The sequence below is a fragment of the Bos indicus x Bos taurus genome, chromosome 22 (genome assembly GCF_003369695.1).
Source record: "Bos indicus x Bos taurus breed Angus x Brahman F1 hybrid chromosome 22, Bos_hybrid_MaternalHap_v2.0, whole genome shotgun sequence".
Taxonomy (NCBI): domain Eukaryota; kingdom Metazoa; phylum Chordata; class Mammalia; order Artiodactyla; family Bovidae; genus Bos; species Bos indicus x Bos taurus.
Genome location: NC_040097.1, coordinates 47,081,545 through 47,095,522, shown reverse-complemented (window position 1 = coordinate 47,095,522; position 13,978 = coordinate 47,081,545). Strand labels below are relative to the sequence as shown.

At 46.2% G+C, this 13,978-nt stretch overlaps 1 non-coding gene across 1 annotated transcript; it reads right to left on the bottom strand.

Moving 5' to 3' along the window:
- Positions 1-13,426: 13,426 nt before the first annotated feature.
- Positions 13,427-13,533, bottom strand: LOC113881078. The gene has a single exon (XR_003507932.1). It is a non-coding gene; the product is annotated as a U6 spliceosomal RNA (small nuclear RNA).
- Positions 13,534-13,978: the final 445 nt, after the last annotated feature.

Sequence of the window (13,978 nt, the reverse complement as noted above, 5' to 3'; positions counted from 1 at the left end):
GGTCAGAAAACCCATTGCCTCTGCTTTGAAGGACCTGACCTCAGTTGGATCCCAATCTATTGGGTTGGCCAAAAAGTTCATTCAGGTTTTTCCATAAGATGTTATGGATTAACAGACACAAAATATAGTATTTTTATTTATTTTACATAAAATAAATAAGCAATGAGGATTTACTATATAACACAGGGAAGTATATTTAAAATCTTATAATAATCTATAATGGAAAATAATCTGAAATGCATATGTATAGTGGTGGTGGTTTAGTCACTAAGTCATGTAACCCCATGGACTGTAGCCCACCAGGCTCCTCTGTCCATGCGTTTCTCCAGGCAAGAATACTGGAGTGGGTTGCCATTTCTTTGTCCAACATATGTGTGTATGTACATACATATACTCTTATGTATATATATGTGTATATATATATGAGCTTCAATGATGGTTCAGGCAGTAAAGAATCTGCCTGCAATGCAGGAGGTACAGCTTTGATCCCTGGGTTGGAAAGATCCCCTGAAGGAGGGCATGGCAACCCACTCCAGTATTCTTGCCTAGAGGATCCCATGGACAGAGGAGCCTGGCGGGCTACAGTCCATAGGGTCACAAAGAGTCAGACATGACTGAGTGACTAACACACTGAAAGAGAGTAAGGAGGTGCGCGTTGGCTCCCTGGCAGTGTTCACCCAGCACGCCCATTTATCTTCATTGAGATTCAGGAGTTATTTACCGCATTCCCACGGGTGCAGCGCCAGCTGGAGCCAAACTTGGTCATCGTTTCCTTAGCAATTGTGTATTACATTCTAGCTGATGGTATATACAGCGATATAAATTGTTCACCAATAAACATGTCTCTTAAGAGCCTTATTTATCTTTGGGAAGCTTCATGAAATAATCATACAGATTCATCATGCCATACTCTGCCCTTAGACTTTATAGGAGATTCCCCATTAACTTTAATGGGAAAGGTTGTTAGATGTCTTCTCCCCCCTCCCTTAGCATAGATCAAGGTTAGTGTGTGGCTAATAAAAGACATATTTTTTCAAGAGACCTACTGGGTCCTTTCTACCCACCTCCCCAGTGACTGCAAGAATGTGTTCTCCCAGGATGGTTTCTCATGTTTTGCCTTCTTCACAGTGAAGTGACTTACCCTCCAGTCTTTTGACCTCAAGCCGCACTTCCCAATACCTATTGGCCTCATGCTGGGAAAATCTCTCTGCCTTAAAACTCCAGAATTCTTTGTCTCCTCCACCCAATGTCTTTCCACCCTCTGTTAACCACTGCCAACCTGTTGCCACCATGCTCACCGAAAATCGCGGCTAGCTTTCTTTTCTTTTGGTGTGCCCAGCTACTGGATGACGCTTCAGCCTTGGTCTTCCTCCTTTCTGTACTTGTCCAAAGGATCAGATCCTTCAGGCTTCCTCCCTCGGTTGGAATATGTCACTTTCTGCCTTCTCATTTTCCACTGGTTCATTGATTTGTTTGGAATTAGCTCTTTTTATTGTTGTTATTTTATTTATTTGTCCGTCAGGTCTTAGATGTGGTTTGTGGACTCAGTAGTTGTGACATGTAGGCTTAGTTGCCCTAGGGCCTGTGGGATCTTAGTTCCCCAACCAGGGATCAAACCCATATTCCCTGCATTGGAAGGTGGTTTCTTAACCACTGGACCACCAGGGCAGTCCCTGGAATTGGCTCTTATATTAGGGTAAATGTTAAGCTGTTGTACCAAAAAGACTCCCAAGAAACTGTGGCTTAAAAAAAGATTGTTTTCTGTCTCAAATAACAGTCCTGGGGAAGTGGCAGGGGGCAGATCTGCTCCCCCGGTCATCTCAGAACCTCAGCGTCCTCTGTCATTCCCTTCACAGTTCTTGGCTCACGGGAACAGCCAGGTCATTGGCATATCTGACATCAATGTTTGAGCTTGTGGGCTAGGAGAAGAGGGAAGATGTCGTCTCTTGTGACTGGCCCTCACCTGAAGGAGATACTTCCACTCACCTCCCCTCTGCCCATACTCATCCCAGAGATGCATCAAGCTGCCCCACACCTGCTGTGAATTCTGCTACTGTGTGTGAGAATGGGGGACAGTGAACGCTTGTGTGTCTCCGGCGCTCTCCCCTACATCTATGCGTGGTTGCCCCAATCAAACATGGTTGAAACAAAACATTTCCTTGGAATAAGACACATGAAGAAGAAAGAAGTAAAAACCAAAGAGCTGAGTGGTGGTCTCTGCCAACATGCCTCAAATCTTCCTAAACTGAAACACTTTCCTTAAAGTTAACATAGGACATGACCTTCATAGAAAGAGACCATGCTTGGCTTCCTTCTCACCTACAGCAGACCTGAACCATCAGCAGATACTGTGGATTCTTCCTGGACTGTGTGTTTGGAATATAATACACCTTCCTTCACCTCCACTACCAGTCCAACCATCAACTCTCTCCTGGATGATATATAGAGCCTACTAATGATTGGAATTCTGCATTTATACACTCAACATAGCAGCCAGAGTGGTCCTTTTGAAACAAATCAGAACAGGTCACATCTCAGCTCAAAATTATCCAGTGACTCCCATCTCGAATCAGGAGTAAAAGCCAAAATATTTATAGTGACCTACAAGGCCAACATCTGGTCTTATCTCTCACCAGTCTGCCCCACCCTTCTGCTGCTGCCCAGACCCTCCAGGTCTGTTTCAGCTTCACTGGCTTCCTTGCTGTTTCTAAGACATGCCGACCACACCTTGTGTCTGGGCTTTGCACTCGGCTCTTCCCTCTGCCTGGTTGCCTTTCCCCCAGGGATACACTGGGCTCCTCCCTCACCTCCTGCAGGACCAATGTCACCTTCTCAGTGAGATTTTCCCCTTACTAACCCACACAGAATGGCAACACCATATCCAGTTTTGTGCTGAGAAAAGTTTAGCCCTTTACTGTGGCTTTACCTTTACTTCCCTGGTGGCTCATAGGGTAAAGCGTCTGCCTGCAATGCTGGAGACCCGGGTTCGATCCCTGGGGTGGGAAGATCCCCTGGAGAAGGAAATGGCAACCCACTCCAGTATTCTTGCCTGGAGAATCCCATGGACTGAGGAGCCTGGTATGCTACAGTCCATGGGGTCACAAAGAATCGGACACGACTGAGCAATTTCACTTTCTTTTCTTTTCTTTTTTTTACTGTACTTTAGTTTTTGTTTCTTTAGCTCTTATAACTACCTGATATATTACTTGTTACTTGCTTGCTTGTTAATAGTGTGTGTGCCCCAGTAAACTGTGAGTGAGATGAGGGTGCACATTTTCACTGTCATATCTCTACCATCCAGAATACCTTAAGCACTCACTAAGGTATGAATGAATGTGAATGAATGGGTGGATAAATGAAATGGCAAAGGATGTAGACAACTCCCACAAGAAAAAGCACATCATAATCAAGCGTATGGGTAAATGTTCCTTACCACTTGCACTAATTGTCTACATCAGTGCTTACTATCAGGAGAGGGTGGGATGCTGTCCAGACAGCATGGAACAGTAACTCCTTAATTGAAACAATTGGAGGGGTTGACGAGACAGAAAACGTGCCATGCTAGGAGGTTCTGGAAGAGAATCAAATCTGGCAGGTGCCAGGGGCAGGCAAGGAGATTCTACCCAGCTGTAAAAATCAGTGAAAACAAGGGCTTCCCTGGTGGCTCAGGGGTAAAGAATCTGCCTGTCAATGCAGGAGACAAGGGTTTGATCCCTGATTGGGGAAGACCCCACATGCTGCAGAGCAACTAAGCCCATGTGCCACAACTATTGAGCCCGAGCCCTAGGGCGAGGGAACGGCAGCTACTGAGCCCTCATGCCCAGAGCCTGCACTCCGCAACAAGAGAAGCCACCGCGATGAGAAGCCCACGCACTACTGCTAGAGAGGAGGCCCTCTTCATGCAACTAGAGAAAAGCCCTCACAGCACCAAAGAGCCAGCACAGCCAAAAATAAATAAATAAAATATTAAATAAAAAAAGGAGAGAATCAGTGACAACAGATTCAGGGTTAAGTTGGGGGCTGTAGGGATGTCTTAGAAGGTTAAGGCCAACAGGGCATGGTGGATTGCTAGATCTTCTTGGACTGAAGGGTCGCAGAGAAGAAGACAATAACAACTCAAGAAATGTAACTGAAGCAGATTTAGGGTGCTGTAAAAATGAATAACACAAATTTGTATTGCAGTCGCCAGTGTGAGAGAAATCGGAAAGGAAGTGGTACCATCACATACGGCTGGTGACATAAATTAGTTCAATCCTTTTGGAAGATGATATGTATAAGAAGAAAAAAAAAGTGTATACCTTTCATTCCAGTAGATGCATCTCCTGTATTTTATCTAAAGAAGAATTTAATAGAAGAAACTAACTATAAATACAAAGACATTCACACAGCAGTCACCATCATAGCCAAACACTGAAAATGATCCAAGTGCTCATTAAGAGGGAATGACTAAATAAATGATGGTCTAGTAACTCGGTGGAATATCTGTCATAAAGCTCTAAAAATTAATTATGAAATCATAGAGCCACACTAATGACGCTCATGACAATGTCAAGTAAAAACCAAACTACAAGTTGCAGACTACTGGTTGCAGATCTTTGAAACTATATGAACAGCATGGCTAAGACTGAAGGAGAATATGCAAAAATAATTGTGTTGATGGAAAGAGGATTTTATTCTTTCCCTAAAGCTGACTTTAATTACTATAATTTGATATTAATAAGCTTTTGATGAAAGGAAATCACTTTTACATATAAGTGGAGGGAAGACACTTCTCTTGGTGGCCAGCCAACTACTCCTGTCCCGTGGAATCCACTAGAGCCAGGAGTCACTGAAGAACTTGGAGAGGCAGTCTTCTGTCTAGAGCACCGTCCAGCCCGGCCACAGTGAGCGCTTGGCCAGTCTTACCTACTGGGTCTAGGGCAGAGAACCATTGGGATGCTTAGTGTGGATGCCCGCTTGGGGTTCCTGTGGTTGTTCTGCATTTCCTGCCTGTGACCAAGGAGACCTGCTGGAGACATGGACTTCACGAGGATGCTTCCTGCCTTCCTGGCTAAACACTGAGCAGCAGCCCCAGGCTTGAAGGCCAGGGTGGGAAAGACCCAGCCTTCCTGAGTTAGCAGCTGAGTAACCTTCTGCCACCAGAGGAGAGCTGGGGGCTTCTAGCAGTCATTTAATTAGTCTCCGAGCCCGCGGGCACCTTGCTCTCAGTTCGACCATAGTGTAAGAGCCAAAGGGGCGTCCTGTCTGCCTTTTACAACTTGTCTCCTTTAATAGCTCACTTTTCCAGACTCCTCCACAGCCCGCAATGAGAGCCACATTGTCTCACAGAGACAACACTCATCCAGGTCAGATCATCTGTTGCCTTGACTCTGGGCAAAGCTACATTGACTTCCCTGGTGGCTCAACTGGTAAAGAATCTGCCTGCAATGCAAGAGACCTGGATTTGATCCCTGGTCAAAGATCCCCTGGAGAAGGAAAAGGCTACCCACTCCAGTATTCTGGCCTGGAGAATTCCGTGGACTGTATCGTCCATGGGGTCACAAAGAGTCGGACACGATTGAGTGACTTTCTCAGCAGCAGCAGCAGCCATACAAATAGCTGTCAGCATTTGTCCGAATCTTCTCCACAGAAAAATACTCTCTGACCTCCTGCAATCATGCTCATCTGAAAAGCAAAGTGGTGTCCCACAGCTTGAGCCACCTGAAATTCCTACTAGTTTAATGGTTTTCTACAACACTGCTGTTTTACCATCCAACCTTCCATTCTACCTGTTAACCGAAGCAGAAAGTAATCATGTATCACCATTGCCTGAGCCTTAAAGTCCACCCACCCATTTAATCTTCACAACAGTTCTATGTAGGAGATACTGCTATGATCCCCATTTAACAGATGAGAAAACTGAGGCAGAGCCAACTGAGTAACTGGGCCAAGGTCCCGCTGCAACTGGCAGAACTGGGCTTTGCACTACTTGGGTTCCCTTCGGGGAACTGCCCACATCACTACTTCCCTGCCTTCCTCCACAGAATTACTGACACTCCAGAGGAAGAGCACAGCTTTCGGGATAGACAAGCCTCCAGAATTCAGTTTGCCTTCTAAAGTATTTCTGAGTTGTGGAGAATTCACTTAAGCACAACCATTAAGTCCCACTGATGATCTGCCTGCTTCAGGGGAGGCGAAACAAGCTTCCCGCAATGTTTCAGCCCAGCAAAGTTTTTGGTTAATAGTCTCAAATCTAGTCCCATGCTCTGAGAAGAAAGCGGGGGCGGGGGGGGGGGGGGGCTCTGAAACTGAAAGAGAAGTTTGGCTGTGAACATTAAACTTCTTTCTTTTTTAATATTCATTTATTTGCTTGCATCAGATCTTGGTTGCAGCAGGTGGGATCTAGTTCCCTGGCCAGGGATCGAACCCAGGCCCGCTGCATCGGGAGCATGGAGTCTTAGCGACTGGACCACCAGGGAAGTCCTTAAACTTCTTTTAAAAAATTAAGACCTTCAGTTTTAATATTTTTTTGGAGTATAGCTGATTTACAATGTTGTGTTAATTTCTACTCTACAGGAAAGTGATTCAGTTATACGTACACGTACATTTTTAAAAAAATATTCTCTTCCGCTATGGTTTATCATAGGGTATTTCTTATTGGAATATAATTACTTTACAATGTTCTGTTATATCAAAGGATATTATATATAGTATAGTAGGACTTTGTTGTTTATCCATTCTATGTATAAAAACTTAACATCTGCCACCCCCAACCTCCCACTCCATCCCTCCCCCAACTCCTCCCCCTTGGCACCCGCAAGTCTGTTCTCTATGTATGTGAATCTCTTTCTGTTTCATAGACAGGCCATTTGTGTTATATTTTACATTCCCCATAAAAGTGATAACATTTGGTATTTATTTGTCTTTCTCTCTCTGACTTACTGCACTTACTGCGATCATCTCTAGTTGCATCCATGTTGCTGCAAATGGCATTATTTCATTCTTTTCTACAGCTGAGTAGTTTTCCAAAGTATGTATGTACCACATCCTCTTTATCCATTAATTTGCCGCTGGACATTTAGATGGCTTCCACATCTTGGCTTTGTGGACAGTGCTGCCATGAACATAGGAGTGCCTGTATCTTTTTGAATTATAGTTTTGCCTGGGTATGTGCCCAGGGGTGGGATAGCTGGATCATATGGTTACTTTGTTTTTAGTTTTATGAGGAACTGTTTTCCCTAGAGGCTGTACCAACTTACATTTGGGGTGGGGTCTTTCCCTTCAGCAGGTGGAAGGGGGATATGAAATTATGGGAGTGATACACGGGTCTTACTTTTACTGTAACTTACACTTATAACCACGGGCAGGTAAAGAAGGAAGAATACCCAGTTCCAGTCCCCAAAAACAAAACCATAAAATTTCCTGTTCAAAGACCTCTGCTGTTTCCCAGTAACTGGGAGATCAGGCTGTGGTCCCCCCACTTCACACCCAGAGCCCTGTCTGGTCCACTGCGTCTCCTTCCCCAGCCTCGGCTCATGAGGACTGCACCCCCCACTGCAGGCCACAGTACTCCGTTTAGCCACCATCTCTGTGCCTGCGCCCTCCGCACCCTCTGCACCCTCACCAGAAAGGCCGCCTTGCCTTTCTCTGGCCTACTACTTATTTTCAAGACCTACTAAGCTGCTACACCTCTGTAGCTCTCTTCTCTTATCTCACCTTCTGCTTCCTGCTCCCCAGTTAGTCATCCTTTCCTTTGAGCTCCAGGATACACCGTGTTAGTTTTGTTTAAACCTTCACTGCATGATGTTATAATTGTTGGTTGCCATCCCATCTCCCTTACTCTAGCAGGAGCAACCGGAAGACAGCCACGCCTCTCTCGTCCTTATCTCTCACACCCCTTCCTACCTCCTTTCCTCGAGGCTCTTGAGTCAAGTCCTGTGACCATATGGGGAGGATTCTTAAATCTGTAGGTAATGTAATGAATAAGAGGAAGTTTTTAGAAATCTAGATGACAGTAGATATTTTTGGAAGGTGAGGCACAGAATGCTGTGTGCTAAGTGACTCAAGGAGAAGTGATCAGGAAATGGTCTGGAGTGATGGTACCTGGAATGCAGCGGACTGTCTCTGACTGCTCTGAAATCAAGCCTTCCATTGGCCCTGATTCTTGTTTCCTACATACAAGGTTGAGTTTGTACTTGTAATCCCTTCCCAAGGAGACTGTAACTGTCACAATTTCCCTAAATGATCCACAGGGGCAACCTCCTCTTAGCATAGAGGGTAGTTGTTCATTCAAGAGACTGGGAGAATTGGAAAATATAACTGGCTGGGTTGGGTCGCCCTCGGGTCCCCTGGCCTTGACTGGTCTCTGCTGTCCTTGTGCAGCGCTCAGTCCCTGCTTCCCGTCGTACTCCACCCCCTCCCCTCCCTGCACCTCCTGACTCTCTTCTGCGGGATCACTCCCTGGGCCAGTTGGTCCACCCTCTCTGACCACATGATAAAGGACAGTGTTCACAGCACCTGCAGTTTCGACGATGCAGGTCACTCTTCTGAGTCATCTGTCCCTGTGTTATCAAACACACCGCATTCTGAGAGCTTGCGTCTAAAAGTGTCACTGGCTATTCACATTTCTGAAAGGCTCCCCTTGCAGGTTTATTTTAGGGTAGACATCTGGCCTTCTGGCAGAAAGGTCCTCTTCATATTTTAATAGGGTTTGACACAGAAGCTTCAAGAAAAGAGATAGGAGTTGGCCTATTCCATCTACCCCAGGATACTTGCCTCTCTTGAAATAATTCATCCCTGGAAAGCAGCCAGGAACATCAGTGGAGACTTGCCCATTTGGATTCCATGGGGCCAAAATGCCTTCATTTCCTGTTTCGGTTTGAGGCTGAGATCACCAGCTTCACTTAAACAGAGGTGATCATCATGGTCCTTCAGGCAGAAATCCTTCCTTAATTTGGAAGGCAGAAGCCACTTAGGAGTATTTATGTCTTAGGCACGTCACCTCCAAGGAATGATCCACAATATCTTTACGAACCCCCTCTCCCCGCTGTGTTTCTTAACTTCACTAAGATGTATGTTCTAGCAGTAACTCACTGCAGAGCATTCATGTGTGCTCTTCATGGTTATTCACATGCACTACCCATGTGTGCTGTGGAAGTCATTCAGTCGTGCCTGACTCTTTCAACCCCAGTGACTGTAGCCCACCGGGCTCCTCTGTCCATGGGATTCTCCAGGCATGGAGTGAATAGCCATTCCTCTCTCCATTCCCATCTGCCACATTGCAGGCAGATTCTTTGCCGTCTGAGCCACCAGGGAAGCCCACCCATAAGTCACAACAAAAGGAGACTACCTCTGTACTCTGTGAATCAGTAGCCACCTGCCACGCGTGCCTATCTAAACTTAAGGTCCTTATCTAAACTAGGGTTACAAATGCAGATTCTTGTCTGTACTCATCACGCATCAAGGGCTCAGCAGCCACATGTGTCCGGTGGCTGCTGTGTCAGATAGTGCATGTTAGAGAAATCTCCTATAATGGCAGAAAGTTCTCGTGGGTGTTTCCCAAACTACTCCTCTTTGGACAGAGAGAACCTTTGTGTGCTGTTACATTTCCACAAGTGAGTCCCAGTTTATCATGAAGTACATCCTCCAAGTCAGCGAAGACACCAAATAGCACCCCTCTCTCCCTACAGAGTCGATAGTCATGAACAGCAACTGTGGATTGACTAGGTGCCCGGTACTCTCCTACACAGTCACTTCCCCATGACTCCAAGGTGTGGGCGTGCTTTTAAGCATAATGAGAAATTCTGGTGACGAGAATGTTCTCCCCTTCATTATTAAGTAATGTGTTGGGAAGAAATGCTTTAATACGCTGCTCAAGGTAAAGGCTGACACTCCAAGCTCATGCCCAAGGAATAAAAGGCATTCATCAAATTACTCTATAACGATTTTTTTTTCCCCCTGTGGGGGAGCGGGCAGAGGACAGAAAAAGGCAGCATCAGGAGGGTGGAAGCAGGAGGCACACATGGAGCTCCTCAATCTCTTTATTTTATTTTAACATTTATTTATGTTTTTGGCTACATCAGGTCTTAGTTGAGGCACATGGGATCTTCACTGAAGTGTGTGAACATAGTCACCCTGTGGCGTGTGGGATCTTACTTCTCTAACCAGGGATCGAACCCATGTCCCCTGCATTGCAAGGCGAGTTCTTAACCACTGGACCACCAGGGAAGTCCCTCCTCTATCTCTTTAGGAAACCTATGTGATGTAGGAAGGACCCTCACGTATAGGCCTGGGGGCAGCAGTGCAGGGAGGCAGGACTTGCAGGGTGACCTGGGGTCTCCCAGAAAGGAAGCCAGGAAGATAGCAGCTCAGTGCTGGATTCTGCCTCTCGTGGGCTGTGAGAGGTTGCTTAAGCTTCAGTGTTCTGACCTGCAGAATGGGGCCAGCGCCAGCTAACACAGATGTTTGCTTGAGGTCAGAACGGAGGGAGAGAGGGGGAACTCCATTAGCGCCTTCTCCCAGGCCACCAGTGCCTCCATGGCCTGACTGAGACAGGCACCAAACAGAGCTACCTAGGTGGCACTTTCACTCCACACCCAAACTCTACAGAGCTGCCCAGCTTGGGGAGGGGCTTGTCTGTGCCCCTCCAAGGAAGAAAGTATGGTTTCTCGCACCGCTGCACCCATAAGCCTGGGAGTGGCTGGGAGAGGAACCGGGATGAAATCTGCCCGCTTGGGCGCTCCCAGCCCCCTGAGCAGAGGAGACTTGCAGCACTCTGAGATGCTTGATGCTCCCGGGAAGCAGGAAGTTTGTCTGGCTTTGCAATTCCATGTGCCGTGGAGCGGGAGCCCCAGCGCTCCCTGACATATTGCGCTTTAAACCTGTCACAGTAAATAGTCAGGAATTAATACACCAACTCCCTGAGTCTGGCAGTGCAATTTGCCATCTAAATTGTTACCTTCCACAGAGCGGTACATAAACAAAACGAGCAGGTCGCCGGGACTTTTCAACAGACCTGGCACTCACCGCGAAATAGGTTCTTCACCAAAGGAGGGAGGGGAAGGAACGGCAGGAAGTTGGCATCTCCCAGGTTCCTGCTGCCCGCCAAGCAGGGGGCAGGTGCCTAGCAGGCTCTGCCTCGTTTATCTCTACAGCCACCCTGGGAGGCAGGAATTACTGTTCCCCTCTTGCCAAGGAGGAAAGTGAAGGTCAAAGTCATTTGCTCAAGGTCACAAAGCTGGGGGATTAAGGAGTCACCCTCAGCCTGGGTGGTTCTGACCCGTGTCACCCCCCTCCACTGAATCAGATCTTAAAACAGTTCTGGGGGAAGAGTCAACGTGAGGTATGGGAGCTGTTCAGCCTGAAGAGGGACGGTAGACAGAGCTCTGCCCACCCCCAGAGGCGGTCCTTCGACCCTTTCTGTGCATGCCTCCCCCAGCAGTGGGTTCCTCCAGGTCCACACCCACCACTCACTTGGGAGGACAGTCTACGGGCTGCCACAGCCCTCTGCCCACAAGAGCAAAAAGCTCTGCGTGCCTGGAAGTTTCTGACCTCCCAGGAGTCCCTTAGCCAAGGACTGACTGACTGGGAACGAGGAAAGCCCATAAACTCTGAGGTGTGATCTTGCAGAGCTGTGCCTGGGTTCACAGCCCTGCTCCCTCAGCCCTCTCCCTCTGGGAGCACCACCCAAATAAATCCATTTCCCACGATCCCTGTCTCTGAGCCTGCTTCTGAGAAACTCACCCTAAGTCAGAGGGTTTTCTCCCTGAAGACAGCCGACTCGGATCTGGGGCAGAGTTGACAGAATGATTCAGGTCTCTCTTCCTTCATTAATAAGTCACTGGGGGCCAGGACTTCTCTGTGCCCACCACAGTGCCTGCACAAGAATCTTTGCCTGTTGATGAGTGCACACTGGTAAAAACATGTGCCTTTGGATGTATGATGAGTCATAATTTGAACCAAGATCCATAAATGCAGATTTTTTTCTCTTTTATTGAAGCATAGGTGATTTATAATGTGTTAATTTCTGCTGTACAGCAAAGTGACTCAGTTATACATATATATGAGCTTCCCAGGTGGCTCAGTGGATAAAGACTCCACCTGCAATGCAGGAGATGCAGGACACGTGGGTTCAGTCCCTGAGTCAGGAAGATCCCCTGGAGGAGGGCATGGCAACCCACTCCAGTATCATTGCCTGGAGAATCCCATGGACAGAGGAGCCTGGGGGGTTACAGTCCACAGCATCGCAAAGAGTCAGACACGACTGAAGTGACTGAGCACAGCGCACACATTCTTTTTCACATTCTTCTCCATTATGGTTCCCTGTGCTATACAGTAGGATCTTGTTGTTTATCGATCCTAATTTGCATCTGGTGATCTCAAATTCCCAGTCCATCCCTTGGCAACAATAAGTCTACTCTCTATGTCTGTGAGTCTGTTTTGTAGAGAAGTTCATTTGTGTGATATTTCAGATTGTACATACAAGTAATAGCATCTGGCATTTGTCTTTCTCTTTCTGACTTAACTTTACTTAGTATGATAATCTCTAGTTCCATCCAGGCCATTATTTCATTCTTTTTATGGCTCAGTAATATTCTATTGTATGTATGTACAGCATCTTCTTTATTCATTCCTCTGTCGGTGGACGCTTAGTTGTTGCCATGTCTTGGCTGTTGTAAATAGTACTGCAGTGAACACAAAGGTACATGTATCTTTTTGGAATTTTGCTTTTGTCTGGATGTATGCACAGGAGTGGGATTGCTGGATCATATGGTAATTCTACTTTTAGTTTTTTGAGGAAACTCCATACTGTTTTCCATAGTGGCTATACCAAGGTATACTCCAGCCAACAGTGTAAGAGAGTTCCCTTTTCTCCATATGCTCTCCATCTTTTTTCATTGTTTGGAGACTTCTTAATGATGGCCATTCTGACCACTGTGAGGTAGCTCCTCATTCTAGTTTTTATCTGCATTTCTGTAATAATTAGCAACATTGAACATCTTTTCATGTGCTTTTGGCCATCTGTATGTTTTCTTTGAAGAAATATCTATTCAGGTCTTCTGCTCATTTTTCAATTGAGTTTTTGTTGTTGTTCAGTTGTATGAGCTGCTTATTTATTTTGGAAACTAAGCCCTTGTCGGTCACATCTTTGCAAATATTTTCTCTCATTCCTTAGGTTGTCTTTTTGTTTTGTTTATGGTTTCCTTTGCTGTGCAAAAGCTTGTAAGTTTGCTTAGGTCCCATTTGTTTATTTGTGTTTTTATTTCTATTGCCTTGGGAGACTGACCTAAGAAAACATTGGTATGTTTTATGTCAGAGAATGTTTTGCCTATGAGCTCTTCTAGGAGTTTTATGGTGTCAGAAGTGCAGATTTTTCAAAATAAATTCATTTATTTTTAATTGGAGGATAATTGCTTTACAATATTGTGTTGATTTCTGCCATATATCAAAAAATATGGAAGACTTCACGAATCTGCGTGTCATTGTTGCACAGGGCCCATGCTAATCTTCTCTGTATTGCTCCAATTTTAGTATATGTGCTGCGAAAGCAAGCACAAAAGTGCACATTTTTAAAACCTCACCCATAAAAGGTGTCCCCTCTTCCCAGAGGGATCTTAACACAACTGGTACGTCCCACTCACCCAACTTGGGATACAAACCAGTCATCTCTCTTCTTTTCTTTGATCACCCATCTCCCGCCTTTCCACATCATCTGGAAGAAAATTCCTTCCCTGGACATTCTCTATCCCCATCTCCCAGTATCCTTCGGCCTTACAGACTTAAGAGTTCAGTCTTGCCTTGAAATGCCTGGTGGAAAGAGAGCGAGAGTCTGCCCAGTCTTGTTCCTGGTAATTGCGTCTGCGGCTGCCACATGGTATCATCACGGAAGACTGGTCCTGAAGGGGTGGGCAGACTCGGGGTCAGATCCACACTGCCCTACTGTGCAGGCTGCCCCCCGGCTCCAGAAATGCAGTGCTCACACACAGCCATGTGGCCCTAG